We start from the raw sequence: 12063 nt of genomic DNA, 5'->3' as shown, positions 1-12063 counted from the left end.
ACACTATAGTGCATTTCACTAATTGCCATTGAGAAGGTGCTGGTGAGCTGCCTTCTTGAACCGCTGCAGTCCTTGAGGTGTAGGTACACCCACAATGCTGTTAGTGAGGGAACTCTAGGACTTTGACTCAGTGACAGTGAAGGAACGGCAGTATAGTTCCAAGTCAGGAGGGTGAATAACTTGGAGGGTAACCTCCAGGTGGTGGTGTTCCCATCTATCCGTTGCCATTGTCTTCTAGATAGTAATGGTCGTGGGTTTGGAAGGTGTTGTCTGTGGAGCCTTGGTGAATTTCTGAGGTGTAGATGGTACTCACTACTGTCACTGGAGGGAGTGAATGTTTATGGGTTGCTTTGTCCTGGATGGTATCAAGCTTCTTGAGTGATGTTAGTTTCACTCAACCAGGCAAGTGGAGAGTATTCCATCACACTACTGACCTGTGCTTTGTAGATGGTGGACAGGCTTTAGGGAGTCAGGAGGTGAGCTAATCATCACAGGATTTCTACCCTTTGACGTGCTCTGGTAACCACAATATTTATATGGCTAGTTCAGTTCAATTTCTGGTCAATGGTGACCTCCAGGATGTTGATGTGATGGATTCAGTAATAGTAATGCCATTGAATATCAAAGCGTAATGGTTAGATCCTCTCTTGTTGGAGATGGTCATTGCCTGGCACTTGTGTAGCGCGAATGTTATTTGTCAGCTCAAGCCTGGATATTGTCCAGGTCTTGCTGCATTTAGACATTAACTACTTCAGTATGTGATGAGTTATGCATGGTGCTGAACATTATGCAATCATCAATGAACCTCCCACTTCAAGGCTGTAGCGTGGTCAGGAGCTGAGTGACCCTGGTGGAACCCCGTGTCATTTTCCCATGTCTGCGTGGGATTTCTCTGGCTGCTCTGGTTTCCTCCCACAGTCCAAAGATGTGCGGGTTAGATGGATTGACCATGCTATATTGCCTCTTAGTGTCAGGGGGACTTGCTAGGGTAAATGCATGGGGCTATGGGGATAGAACCTGGGTGGGACTCAATAGGCTGAATGGCCTCCTTCTGCACTGTAGGGATTCTATGAACCCAAACTGAGTCGTCAGCAGGTTATTGCTGAACAAGTGCCACTGGATAGCACTGTTCATGATCCCTCCTATCATTTTACTGAAAGTTATTTCAGAGTCCAGTCACTAATTCACGGATTTACTCTCGCACCTCGTCGAAACAAAAAGCTTACCTAGGATGGTGAGTTCCATTCTCACCACAATTTCCAAAGCAGTATTTCTGAATTAATCATTGACCAAGCGCTGTGTTAACAAAGGTGATTGATGATCACTTGGAACTAAAATATGCACTTATCTTTTGTATTAAATAAAACGTAACCATACAGGAAAGGGCACCTTTATTTGGTGTTGATTGCTCAACAAGTGATGCTTGTACTTTTAGGATGTATCTTCACGGACTGTTTCCCTTGGGTAATAGCAAGGAGGTAATGAAAGGACTCCCGAGAGAATTATCAGCCCACTGAGCTGGGTCATGAACATTACTTCCAGGCCCAACAATCCTTTACTCTGGGATGAGAATTGAAGAGTGTTCCTTATTTGATGGTGGGGAAGAAGGAAGTAGCAATACTATTGACAAAGGGGCTCTGTGTTAGACAGAAGAGATTAGTAATTAAATGTGTCCTGATTCCTCATTGCAGTGACTAAGGAGTTTTTTAAGTTAAGGTTATCATATTTTCCTCCAGGTAGCTTTCCCACCAACGCAGCTTGGGCCAGCTAATAGGAAATGTTCAAGCCCAAACCCATTTCTAAGCTGCAAAATAGACTACAATTATACTGATACAAAAGTGTACTGAACTTTTCCTGCCACCTTATGTAGGCTGTGCAGGAGACCTCAGACATACTCTCAGTGATGACTCCTGCAGAGGCATGAGGAGAAACTTCCTTGTGCAACAAATGATTTGGATCTGGAATGCACTGCCTGCGGGTATCTGGTGGAGGTAGTTTCAATGGCAATTTTCAAAAGGGAATTGGATTAACTGAAGAGAAAAGATCTTACTGGGCTACAGGGAAAAGATAGAGCAGGGTTGGCTGAGAACAAACATAAAGACAATGTGCTGAATGGCCTCCTTGTGTGCTGTAACATTCTGCGATTCTAGTATAGATACACTCAAGGAACTTGATAAACACTTGGAAGAAAGAAGCTGAAGTTTACTCCTGGAAACAAGTAGCTTCAATACTGGAGGCAGTGAGGATTCAAATCAGTGCCAATCTTACAGAGTGAAAATCCAGTCAGAAAATTAATGGAGGGGACTCCACTGAGATCAGTGGAAAGAATAATCAATTGGGGTCTATAGGTGCTGGAGCAGTGCTTCGGTGCGGCAGTACGACACCCATGATTCCCCCCACCATGTTTGGCAGGTCCCATTCTTAAGTTCGTTTTTCACAAGACTCTTCCGTCCTTGATACAAAGGCAAACACCAACCGTTGTCAGAATCAAAGTTCTTTATTTGTCCTACATATGTAGGCTGGCTAACCTTTACTACTTAACCTCCACTCAGTGCTGGAAGTCAGTTAGTAAAAAGCACACGAAGCAACAAGGCTTTTATACAGTTTACAATTCCATCAGGTAGATGTGATTTCAAACAAGACTTAAACACACATCATCTGATTCAATCAAAAATGTCTAGACTTAAGCACACATCACCCGATTCAATCAAAAACGAGTAGTTACAGGAATTGCTGCATAAGAAAGACCATCCTATTAAAATACACATTTACTACTTACAACCCCCACCCATCAGAACATAAGCATAATGTCTTTAGGATACGCCATTTGTTAGCGCAAAAGAGAACATTATCACGTACTCAGCTAGACTCGCACCCCAGCCGGGCTCAGCAAGCTGGAGCCTTTGGTTAACCTGTTTTGTCAGTTTGCTCCCATGAGCTGTTTCTCTGCCGTTCTTGCAAGCCCAATAGTTCACCTTGCCCTCTACAGTGGACATTAACTCTTTAATATCTCACCATTTCCTACACTTCTGATCTCACCCTTTCTTCTCCCTCCCAGAACCATGCGAGGGGTTTCCCGCATCCTCCCCTTTCACCCCATCAGCTTTCGGGTTCAAGATCATTTTCTGCCATTTCCAACACCTCTAGCACAATGCCACCAGCAAACACGTCTTTCCCTCTCAGAATTCCGAAGAGACCGTACCCTCCGTGATACCCTGGTCCACTCCTCAGTCAATCCGAACATCCTGTCTCCTTCCCAAAACACCATCCCATGCAAACGCAAGAGATGTAACACTTGCTCTTTTATCTCCTCTCTCCTCACCAGAAGGCCTTAAACACTCGTAACAGGTGAAGCAGTGATTTATTTGCACCTCTTTCAATTTGGTTTATCCTGTTGGTATTCCTTATGCACAGTGTGGTCTCCTCTACAGTGGGGAGACCATTTTGCAAAGCACCTCCATTCAGTCTGCAAGCATGATTGCGAACTTCCAGTGGCCTGTCATTTTAATTATCCGCCTTGCTCTCACGCTGTCATTTCTTACCTTGACCTGCTATGTTGTCCCACTGGAGCTCAACGAGTGATCGAGAAACAGCACCTCATCTTTCAATTAGGCACATTATATCCTCTGGACTTAACATCAAGAATTTTGGACCATAATCTCTGCCCTCATTTATTTTCTTTCCTCATTTTGTATTTTCTTTATCTTTGCTTAAGAAAGAAAATAAAATGCATCACCTGAAAAAAACACCAGAAGCACACCTGTCCTGATCCCTTTACAATCACAGAATCGGAGAAAGTATTAAGGGGCCTGGAATGTGGCAAAGCAGTGGACTATTGCACCAGAATTCCTGAAATAACATGGCCCCTGTGCTTGTGCCCGCCTCCACAATGCTCGTGCTAAAAAGGAATTGCATAGCTACATGGATGTCGCTTGCCCTCCTTGTCCTTCTCAACCTGTCTGTAGCCTTTGATACAGCTGAGCACAGCATTCTGTCCCAACCTCTTCGCTATCATCCAGCTGGGTGGAACTGCTGTCACCTGGTTCCACTCTTACCTTTCTATTTGTAGACATGGCATCACTTGCAATGGCTTCTCTTTCTGCTCCCGCACCATTACCTCTGGATCTATCCTTGGCTTTCTCGTATCAACATGCTGCCACTCATCAACATCATTGGAAAGCACAGCATTTGTTTTCACATGTTCGCAGATGATATCCAGTTCTACCTCATGAACACCTCCCTCCACTCTCCCACTGTTGTTAACTTATCAGACTGCTTATCCGACATCCAGTAGGGGATGAGCAGAAATTTCTTCTATTTAAATATTGGGAAGACTGAAGTCAATGTTTTGGTCCCTGCTCCTCCGTTCCCTCGTGATGTGGAGATGCTGGCGTTGGACCGGGGTAAGCACAGTAAGAAGTCTCACAACACCAGGTTAAAGTCCAACAGGTTTATTTGGTAGCAAATACCATGAGCTTTCGGAGCACACCTCCGTTCCCTCACCACCGACTCCATCCCTCTCTGTGGAAAGAGTCTGAGAATAAGCCAATCTATTCACAGCCTTGATGATTCTGAAATGAGTTTCCAACCTCATATTCTTGCCATCACTAAGACTATCTATTTCCATCTCTAACATTGCTCGACTTCATCGTTGTTTTACCTCATCTGCTGCTCAAACCCTCATTCACGCTTTTGTTATCTCTTGATTCGACTATTCTAAGGTGCTCCTGGCTGAGCTCCAAAATTGTGCCCTCTGTGAATTCAAGGTCTTCCAAAACTCTGCTGCCAATGTCTCCATTCGCACTCTATCATCTTCCCCTATCGCCCCTATTTGGCTCCCGGACATCAATGTCTTGATTTTAAAATTCTCAACCTTGTTTTCAAATTCCTCCATGCCATACAGTCTTTCCATCACAGTAACCTCCTCCAACCCCACAATCCTCCAAGATACCTGTAGCTCTTGAAAACCGTCCCTAGACCTCTCCCCATTTTAATTCGTGCCTTTAAGACACTCCTTAAAACACTTTAATCAAGCTTTTTGTCATCTGGTCTAAGGTCTCCATGTGTGACTCAGCATCAAACTTTGTGTGTGATTCACCTGATATATATTACTCAAGGTTTCCGCCATCTGTGCAAATAAACTGGAAATTTAAGCTCTAATAGAGATTTCTACTTCTTCTGATAAGATTTGCATTTCTGTCGTCCACCTTAGAACATAGACATAGAACATAGAACATTACAGCGCAGTACAGGCCCTTCAGCCCTCAATGTTGCACCGACCTGTGAAACCAATCTAAAGCCCATCTAGCCTACACTATTCCAATATCATCCATATGTTTATCCAATAACCCTTTAAATGTCCTTAATGTTGATGAGTCCACTACTGTTGCAGGCAGGGCATTCCACACCCTTACTACTCTCTGAGTAAAGAACCTACCTCTGACATCTTCCTATATCTATTTAAAGCTATGTCCCCTCATGCTAGCCATCACCATCCAAGGAAAAAGGCTCTCACTGTCCACCCTATCTAACCCTCTGATCATCTTGTATGTCTCTATTAAGTCACTTCTTAACCTTCTTCTCTCTAACGAAAACAGCCTCAAGTCACTCAACCTTTCCTCATAAGACCTTCCCACCATACCAGGCAACATCCTGGTAAATCTCCTCTGCACTCTTTCCAATGCTTCCACATCCTTCCTATAATGCGGCGACCAGAACTGTACGCAATACTCCAAGTGCGGCCGCACCAGAGTTTTGTACAGCTGCAACATGACATCATGGCTCCGAAACTCAATCCCTATATAAATAAAAGCTAACACACTGTACGCCTTCTTAACAACCCTATCAACCTGGGTGCCAACTTTCAGGGATCTATGCACATGGACACCGAGATCTCTCTGCTCATCCACACGACCAAGTATCTTACCATTAGCCCACCTTACAACCACAGGATGTTTTAAAACTCTTTGCAGCCGTCCAAGGCGGCTTTCACGACACATGACAACACAGAATCGCTGAGCAGAAACTGATAGCCAAGTTCCGCACACGAGGATGGCTTCAACCGGGATCTTGGATTCATGTCACACTATCTGTAACCCTCACGCTTGCCTGGGCTTGCAAAATCTCACTAACTGTCCTGGCTGGAGACAATTCACACCTCTTGAACCTGTGATTATCCCTCATCCATTCGCATTGTCTGTACCTGTAACGACCTGATTACCTGTTAAGACTCGCATTCCAACCATTACCTTGTAAATTGAGTTTGTGTCTATGTATGCCTGTTTGTGAACCCAATTTTTCACTCACCTGATGAAGGAGCAGCGCTCCGAAAGCTTGTGCTATCAAATAAACCTGTTGGACTTTAACCTGGTGTTGTGAGACTTCTTACTGTGCAGCTGATTGAGGTAGTTTTGAAATGTTACTGTTGTTGGCAAGGAAATGAGGGAGCCAATTTATAAACAGCAAATCTCACTAACAACAAAAAAACAATGGCCAGAACATTGTGTTTTTGATGTTGATTGAGGGATAAATATTTACCAGAGCACTGGAGGATTTTCCCCACTCTGAATTATAATCCTAGGATTTTTTATGTCTACTTAAGAAAGCTAACAGATCTGTTTAACACCGCAGCTAAAAGACCACAACTCTGACAGGGCAGCATTCCCCTGGTGGTGTATTGACTGAAATGTCAGCGTAGATTACACACTCAAGTCTCTGTAGTGGGTTTTTGAATCTGCAACCTTCAGATGTGAACCTGTCACCCCTGAGTTTAGGCTAATGGCTAAAGAAGTGAAAAAGATGTGAAGATTGTAGGAGGGAAATAAAATGAGTCGAGCCTTGGAGACCGTGTCGAACTTCAAGAAAAGCTTTTATTCCACATGCATGAGGGAGTGCTGAACTCGGGCCTGCAGTCTCAGGTTGCCTGCGTGTCCTCTCTGCCCTGGTAGATTTGGTAAGAGTTTTGACAACAACAGGTTAAAGTCCAACAGGTTTATTTGCTACCAAATAAACCTGTTGGACTTTAACCTGGTGTTGTCAGAACTCTTACTGTGTTCACCCCAGTCCAACGCCAGCATCTCCACATCATGACTGGTAGATTTGATACAGATTAACATACTGTTTCGAGTCACAAAGGTTTACATTAACATATTAATTCCTTGAGTTGGTTACAGAATGGCTCTTTTAATCTCGTTATGCAGTATACATTGTTCAGTACAACTTTGTTATTCAGTCTCTTGGGCAGTTTTGTTTACCTAATTATAATGTCAAAGCGCTTTATCTGCCCAACCGATTTGCACTTATGTGTTAATCGTTATCCCCCTCTGCTAGATGGTTGTGATTTATGGAAGACTATACCCTCCCTAGACTGTATGGAACCTGGCTGTCTTGATGCCGGTTCTCCCATTGTTATAATAATCTCCTGCACATCAGAAGTTGATAGCATGCGTTAATTGTTATCTGTTGGCAGAGTAGGCTCGAACTGTCTGTATTAACCCTTTCCTTCCTTCTGGTGAGGTCTGGCTCTCTGGGCTTGCTCTATGTAGCCCTGCATGTATGGTACTGAAATTAAATAAAATATCAACGGACATATAAATTAAAATATAAAAGAAACAATCCCTGCTATTGCCGTACAACAAATATTTAATTTTATATTTGCTTTATTTCTTGATTATGAAAGAAATATTGAAGTGTCAGGATAAGGTTAAGTGCACAGCTAACCTTAAAGACTGCTTAATATAAATAGTATATGACATTGGGTGGCACGGTGGCACAGTGGTTATCACTGCTGCCTCACGGCACCAGGGATCCAGGTTCGATTCTGGCTTGGGTCACTGTCTTTGTGGAGTTTACACATTCTCCCCGTGTCTGCGTGCGTTTCCTTTGGGTGCTCTGGTTTCCTCCCACACTCTAAAAATGTGCGGGTTAGGTTGATTGGCCATGCTAAATTGACCCTAATGCCAGGGGATTAGTAGGGTTAATAAGTAGGGTTATGGGGATAGGGCCTGGGTGGGATTGTGGTCGGTGCAGACTTGATGGGCCAAATGGCCTCCTTCTGCACTGTAGGGATTCTATGATTCTAATATTTTCATCTACAGCTTGCTCTGCCTTCAGTGATTCAATTGTTAATAACGTTTTTAAGATTAAATATTTACACAATCTAAATATTGATTGCAACACAGAGGCCATTGTAAGAAAATTGTCTTTTATGGAAGTTACAGGGTGTTTCTATGTTACGCCCAGCATTAACCTACTTCCTTACGAGAGTGTAACTATTTAATGGGCTGACTTATCTGTGTTTCAGTTTGTTTCCAGCAAACTAAAGCAATGACGGGCTATGTCAGTTATTACAGGCTGTTCCTCTTAGTCATGTACATGCTGCCCCTTAGTGTTATCATCTGCAGATATGGAGCCACCTTTTATATGTGATGGTACCCCTTAAACCTCTGCAACAAACATATATATGCGTTACTTTATGATGATCATTGCACTCACTCAATCCTGACTCCTAACATGTCAGAATAATTAAACCTTGCGATATTTTTCTACATGGATGACCAAATAAATGCAAGTTACTGTGTTCTATGTTATTCATTGGTGGTTCTATAATCCTACTAATCAGTGAGGTGTGCACGGCGGTGGCTGGATTGAGTTTAAGGCTGGGGCAGGTGGGAAGAAGGGAGGGCGGCTGTCCCCACCCACATTCCGCAAAGGGAAGCCCAGAATGATCACAACCCCTCCCCCTTCCTTCCAGCCCCTTGATACTTTCTTAAAAAGGACAGGCTGCCCACTCCTGGCAGTGAAGGTAAAAATGACCCCCAGTGTCTGGAGGAGAGGAGGACGGGAAAAGAGAAAAGTCAGTAGAGAAAATATCGTGAGAAAACTAAAGCAATGATGCAAAATTCTGATTTATAAAATATCCTTGATGCATGTCAGACTTATTTTAGACGTTACTCAGAAAATCCAGGGATCTGAAGTGAAAGCAAAACTACAGAAACATTTAATGAGTTTAACGAGGTTAATGGTTTTATCAAAAGAGAGAAACATTTATAAATGTAAAATTTAACCCGAATCATCATACATAGAATTATTTTTAAATACACACCTTCCTGAATGCCTCGTGTTACTTCAAAACAAACAGCAACAAAAACCAGAAGAATGTTCCTCTTTTTCCTCTAAATGTTGGCTCAGGTGAGAAAAGCAATGTGTAGCTCGCCAGCTGCACAGCCGGCTTTTCTCACCATATTGTCCAGCACTTAGAGAAAAAAACTCCTGGAGGCCTGTCCAATGTGGTCACTCTGGAGCACCTGGCCTGAAAAAGCCAGCAACGTCAGGTTTCCAGAAACAGCAATCGATCCTCAAGTATAAACACCCCCCCCAGCACCCTGACACACACAGGACACTGCCCCCATGGACATAGGGAATTCCCCCAGTAGAACTCCCCAGAGGCAACCCTTGGCATTGCCCCTGCTACAGACACCTGGTACTACAGTGCCAGAGGGCAGTGCCAAGAGCTGTACCAGGGTGCCATGGGGCAGTGCCAGGGTACTGGTCCAGGCATGTCCCTCGCAGCTTCCCCCCCCTCCCCCCCAAACCTGGTAGGTTCTCTTTACCTGTTTCACATTTTTAAAACGTCACGGCAGTGAGGGGGGAGATCAGGGTAGGGGTCTGGCTCTCACTAAATTCCCGCCAAGCCCCTCCGAGTCAGTACATATGAGGTATGTCCAGCACTCCTCAAGGCTGACTTGCAGAGTTTACACTTACTCCTTGACTAACTGGGCTTCATAAATTCTGCTGTTTGTTCATCATACTTAACAGACACCTGGTTCATGTTTCAATTGCTAGTCAGTCGCCTCTATTCCTGTTCAACCACTTGAATCCTTGCTGTCATGTGGGCTACGACCATCATAATTCAGGTTCAGGTGGGATGTCTGAGAATATATGTGACTTTTGGGGTTTGACTTCAGAGCACATTTTAGTACCTTCTTATTGAGTCCACCCGGGATGCCAAATATTGTCTGGAGATTTTAGACACTTCAACCAGTTTACTATAACTCTTTTACCAAGATGCCCTTTCTTGTGCGATAAACAGAGGACAGTCGACTCGTGATTATATTGTGTTGGCTTGTCCTAATCCCCATCAGGCCTGGCTGCTCTGGCTGTTGGCCTCCTGGCCACAAAATGGACCCTGAGCTGCAGGCTGTCCACCACTGTTCTACACTGTCTTCTTCCCAGTTCACAATGCTCCCAAGTTTCGTGTCATCTGCAAGTTTTGAAATTGCACCTTGTACACCAAGGTCTAAGTCATTAATACATATCATGGAGAGCAATGGTCTCAACACTGACCCTCGGGGAACTCCGCTGCAAATCTTCCTGCAGCCCGAGAAACATCCATTAACCTCTCCCTGTTTCCTGTCACTCAGCCAATTTTGCATCAAAGTTGCTACTATCCCTCTGGTAACTATTGTGCAGCACGCTATCAAACTCCTTTTGGAAATCCATGTACACCACACCAACAGCATTGGCCTCATCAATCCTTTGGGCCTGATTTTACCATTTTGAGTCTAAGTGCCGAATCTGGGCGTCAAATAGATCCGAGCCTGGAATCCTCTTTCCAGCGCGCCCAAACGCTTTTTGCCGGCTCCAGTCCGATTCGCGCTGTGGGCGGGGCTTAGCGCTGCCGGAACGATCGGAGCTCTGAACTGCGCATGCGCAGTTCGAAAAAAAATCCGAAGCAGCGCGCCTGGGTGGGGAGAAAAAAGCAGAGAGAGCGGATCTCTGACCCAGATCATCTCGGGGTGGGAGGAGGAGATGGGGCGGGACCCAGATCACCCTCTGGTGGGGGTGGGGGGTGGAAGAGAGGGGGTGTGACGGGTCCATCTGGCTCACCAAGTCAGTTACAATACTGCGTTCAGCATCTACTGAACCATCTTGGATACAAAGGATAATGGCATTAGGGTTCTGCATGTAAGCCTTGCTTATGCTAAAAATTATATCCTTGGTGTCGGCAGCCATTCCTGATGTTACAGTACTGATAGCACCAGGAAGATTGACCAGTACTATTCATTATCCTTTGTATCCAAAATGGTTCAGTAGATGCTGAACGCAGTATTGTAACTGACTTGGTGAGCCAGATGGACCCACAAGGCAGAAGGAACATCTTTGTGTTGACCAAAATGGATCTAGCTGAGGAACATATGGCTTATCTTGCTAACGGAAGGATGGTGGAGGGAGACCAGCGATCGAGGTAGGTTGGGGGTGTGCTCTGCCGAGGGGGGCCTGCCTCCCAGGGGGGTCCGATCCCGGGGCGGGGGGCGGGGGGGGGGAGGGGGCGGGTCTGCCAGGGGGGCCTACCTCCCAGGGGGGTCTGATCCGGGGTGGGGGGGGGGATCTGCCGGGGTGGTTAGTGGGGGGGGGTCTGCGAAGGATGGTTGAGGAGGATGATGACTTCACAAGGGCAGAGAGGGATTCGGAGGTTCCCCTGCAGAATAGAAATCTGCTTCAGACTTTTATTCTGCAGGTCGCTAAAAGCGCGGATCCGGAATGGGCTGGAAGACGGTAAAGTGGGATTTGGTGGTAGGGTTGGGAGCGCGGTTCATTAAGTCGATTTAAATGCATGCTAATGCATTTAAATCGTCGGGCCGCCTGATTCCACGCCCGAATCGGGTGTCAGGTGCAGATCACGGTATAGGCCCGACGCCCAACTTTACCGCGCTTTTGCGCCCGAAAACGGGCGCAAAGTTTTGGTAAAATCGGGCCCTTTATGTAACCTTTCCAAAAAACTCCAATTAATTAAATGCAATATTCACAAAGGAAATAAAAATCTGTTGATTCATTCGAATAGGCTGAATAAATAAAATAAATACTTTTACAGTAGTTGGTTTAAGCATGGTTCATTTGTCTGGCTTTGTGTCAAAATCAAATGTACATAACAACAGCAACGACTTAAATTTCCACTGAACTCATTATGCGAGATCAATTTTTATTGAACTCCCAACGTCAGCATTGAAGTTTGCATTAAAGCTCCACAGTTAATTAGCAATTGTAGAAAGATAGATAACACCT

At 44.8% G+C, this 12063-nt stretch overlaps 1 protein-coding gene across 2 annotated transcripts in view; it reads right to left on the bottom strand.

The window, feature by feature from the left end:
• The window catches only part of LOC144494918 (placenta-specific gene 8 protein-like), a 35412-nt gene extending 29357 nt beyond the window's left edge, over positions 1–6055 (bottom strand). Inside the window, exon 1 of one of the 2 annotated variants that reach the window (XM_078214529.1) lies at positions 5938–6055. The gene's annotated coding sequence lies outside the window, so the exon portion shown is untranslated. Of the gene's footprint in view, positions 1–4055; positions 4076–5937 lie in introns of those variants that run through there. The other variant, XM_078214537.1, reaches the window with a different exon arrangement.
• Between the last annotated feature and the right edge of the window lie 6008 nt (positions 6056–12063).

Source organism: Mustelus asterias, chromosome 1, assembly GCF_964213995.1.
Source record: "Mustelus asterias chromosome 1, sMusAst1.hap1.1, whole genome shotgun sequence".
Taxonomy (NCBI): Eukaryota; Metazoa; Chordata; class Chondrichthyes; order Carcharhiniformes; family Triakidae; genus Mustelus; species Mustelus asterias.
The sequence above is the reverse complement of the archived record's forward strand: the minus strand, read 5'-3'. Positions and strand labels throughout refer to the sequence as shown.